This window comes from Mirounga leonina, unplaced genomic scaffold, assembly GCF_011800145.1.
Source record: "Mirounga leonina isolate KUSES-001 unplaced genomic scaffold, KU_Mleo_1.0 Mir_101222, whole genome shotgun sequence".
Lineage (NCBI taxonomy): Eukaryota > Metazoa > Chordata > Mammalia > Carnivora > Phocidae > Mirounga > Mirounga leonina.
The window spans coordinates 460,952-465,042 of NW_023270085.1; positions in this window are offsets into that span (position 1 = coordinate 460,952).

Below are 4,091 nucleotides of genomic sequence, written 5' to 3' on the forward strand. Positions count from 1 at the left end.
ATGCACAAACAAGGAATCATGGAACACTTCATCTAAAACTAATGATGCAATGTATGGGGATTAACATAAGAATAAAAAAAATAAGTTCAAAGCCTATGTCTTACTAGTGGTGGTAGTTCAGAAGTTTTGGTAACCCTGGAAAAGATTTCCAAAGGAAAATAAAAGTAAGGGTGGAGTGACAGAAGATTATTACTTCAGTGTGCAACATAGGAGAGCTATCTGCCATATCTCTAGGCATTGATGGACCAAGGCAAATAGGAAAAGACCATGGCATATTTGACTTTCTTTTAAAGAAGTGAGATTCATTCATTTAAGAAGTACCTACTATGTGTCAAATAAGCAAACAAAATAACTGTCTTTTGATAAATGTTAGGAAAATAATAAATAGGATAAGAGAAAGAGAATAATAATAAGGGGACTGTCCTTACATAAGGTAGTCATATAAAACTTCAATGAAGAGGTGACATTTAGCTGTGAATGCTACTTGCTGTTTATGCTTCAGGCCTCATTTTATCCTAGGTCCAACTGTTTAATTGGGGTGTAGAGAAGCTTTTCTAAATAATTCTTTTCTACTAAGGGAATAATCTCTAAAAATTAAAGAGCATTTTTTAAGGTTCTGTGTGGAAGAAAAGGGAACTGAAATTTATTTGCCCTAAACCAGACTTCTTACATATATTATCTCATTTTATTTATTTCCTATAATAGCTCCAGGAGGTCTGTGCTATTATTTCCATTTTGTGGATGAATAGACTGAGACTTAGGAAGGTTATATAACTTACCCAAGGTAACATGGGATTCTGAGATTCAAAATTGAGATTGTTTTGCCTCTGAAATCCGTGTTCTTGTCATTATACCATGATGTTACCCAACAAACTGAGTTAGTTCACCAAGAATGCTAATTAATTGCTACAATTTTTGAGGAGGTTCTGTACTAACAACTTTAGGAACATTATTTCGCTTACAATGAGTTCCTACAGGAAATACTAACCCATTTTATATATGAAGAAATCAAGGCCTTAGAGGCCTTAAGCAACTTGCTCAAGTCACATGACTAGTCAATTATGGATACCCACATCACTGTGACCCAAAGTGGTTCTGTCCTAAAGTCACGTTAAAGAAATGTTAATTACTCAGGTGGGTTCTCACATTTCTTCAGTCCAGGTCCAACTTCTCTGGGACAGAAGTGAAGCAGTAAAACAAGATCATTCCTTAAATGTAAAACAAATAGAATGAGATGGGATACCACTTGTATTTCCCTTTGCCAAAGACAATGCCATTTTTCCCTAGAACATACAACAAGCTAGAAGTCACGTAGGAATCTCAGCAAGAGAGTGAATTTGACCTACTGCCAGAAGTGAAATGTTCTTCTGTGAACTTTCCTTAATTTTAAATGCAGCTTTCAGTACATTACTTCTCTTTTTAGATGTGTTTTTAAACACTTTTTTCATGAGGACATTTTGCAGTTCCACCCTGAAAACCAATTCTCATAAACTTCATTTGCCTAAGCAGCTGGAGAATATCTGAAACAGAAGGGAGAGGGGACAGACCCTGAAAAACTTGTGAGGTTGAGGGTGTATCTTAGGTTCTACATTGCTCTTCATGCATCCCCTCCACTCTCCTAGAGTGGTGGTGCTCTCCCCATAACACATAGCCTCCTCAATAACCTGATGTCTTCTCTGCAATTTCATTTCCTCATGACCTGTTCTGAGGAAGGAAGCTGCTAAATTCAATAGAAAATGATGGATAAAGCTAAATATGATGTTTTCTTTCCCTAAGGATGGTTGGATCTTAATAATACTAACAGCTAACATGTATTGCCAACTTAGTCTATTCCTGGCACTGTGCTAAATATGTTATCTCATTTAATCTATGTGATAATCCAATAAGGTAGGTATTATTATTATTATTATTATTATTATTATTATTATTACTATCACCCTCACTTTATAAATCTGAGAAGAAGGGCTCAGAGAGATTGAATAATTTCCCAAAGGACCCCCAGCTAATAAGTACGGATGTGTTTGGAATATAAATCTGACTGAATCTCAAGCCTGTGTTCTTAACCAGTACTACAGTGCCTCAAGCCAAAAAGATAAAGCAATAACTGAAATTTAGATATCACCAAGCTAGATGAAATAGGTATTTGTGGGATAATGAGGAAGAGGGAAGGAGACAGAGGGTGTCTTTGTGATATCTCCATAATCACACCATAAATTAGGTTGCCTGTTCCATTCACTACCCATAATGATGAGGAACAACTCTTCTAAGCACAGTGTCTCTCAATTTATCATATCTGAATAGGTGAAAATGTGATTTTTAAAAATCCTTTGCATGAATGATCCAAGCTGTTTCTATTGCTAAATCATACGTTTTTAGAGGAAAGGGGAAAAAAATAAATTTTTCTCAGAGTATTGCTAGCATATGTCCAAAGGTGTTTAAACCTATATATTATTGATACTAACTTTTGATTTGTTAGCATCCTTTGAAAGTGAATAAACATTGCTCAATAATGCAACAGAATTCAGAAGTGTACAAAAGTTTACTTTTCTTGATTTTACCCACTTTGACCATCATGCCATGATCAGCCTGCAGGAGAATGAAATAATACCAATTCCCAGAAGAGTATATTAAATTCTGAATTGTACAGTACAGCCATGAATTTTGGGATCTTGAAATATGTTGGTCTTGCATCAGTAAGAGGAAAAGCCTGGCTTTTTCTCCTCCTGGATCTAATGGCAGAAAGAATGTTTGCCATTTAATATCTTTACTTTGGGAGACAGAATTTTAATAACTCTTATTTCTCTCAAACTCTTGAGTTTATTTCAATGGATTCTTCCAAAAAGAAATTTTACAACAATATCTCTTTTTCTCCCTTTCCCCAGTTATTCCCAATTGGATGAGGAGAGTTGGAAAAGGAGAGCCTTGATACTTTAATCATTGTACTCTTTGTTGCCTTAATCCCCTTAGCCGAATGTGAGCTCCAAGTCTCACTCACATCATTAATTAGCCACTTGGAAGAAGACTTCTTGATGCTTTGTTAAAAAATATCACCCATTTGATGTATGGAAGTGTTGAATCACTATATTGTACACCTGAAACTAATATAACACTATATGTTAACTAGTTGGAATTAATATAAAAACATAAAAATAAAAAAATTAAGAAAAATCACCCATTTAATTTGTGCAAAGTAGCATTTCTCAGCAGTGTTACCAGGTTTCTCAGGATGGCCATATATATCTTTCCCTCACCAGATTAGCCTCCATGCTCAAAGTCTCTTCCACAACATCGTGGCATTATTTTTCAAGTAACACTGGTCATTGAAAGTTTTCTGTTTACTTTTATATACAAACACTGGTCATTAAAAGTTTTCTGTTTACTTTTATATACACTCACAGTGTGAATTTTCCTTTGGGGAAATTTTCAACCATATTTGCACAGGCCTGTCTGGCTACCAAATTCCTTCTAAATTTTTTTTTTGCTTAATAGGCTAAGATTTGGCTTCCTTTGGTCTACGCCTCTGGCTTGGAATACAATCTCATCTATGCAAATGAAGACTCCAAGTAATGAGAGCTTTTCTGAGGTGGGAAGGGTGAATATGCCTCAAATACTAAGTATTTTAAATTTATAAATTAAAATTCTAAGCAATATTATTTCAATATTTTTAAAAAGTATCTTTTTTTAATATTTTATTTATTTGACAGAGAGAGAGAGAGAGAGAGAGCACAAGCAGGGGAAGTGGCAGGCAGAGGGAGAAGCAGGCTTCCCGCTGAGCAGGGACCCCAATGCGGGTCTCGATCCCAGGACCCTGGGATCATGACCTGAGCTGAAGGCAGCCGCTTAACTGACTGAGCCACCCAGACGCCCCAAAAAGTAAGTATCTTTAAAACAAACTACTTTACCATAAGAAGAAACCGTCAAACTTATCAACACAAATATTATGTTTTATTTCTAAAGGACAAAAAAGTACTTTCACGTTCATTTAATGCAGTTTTACTCTGATGTATAGCTGTTTGTTTGCTATCATTAATGTTACAAACTTTCACTGTCATTCAGTCAAGAGCAAAGTGGAATATTGTGTAATGTATATA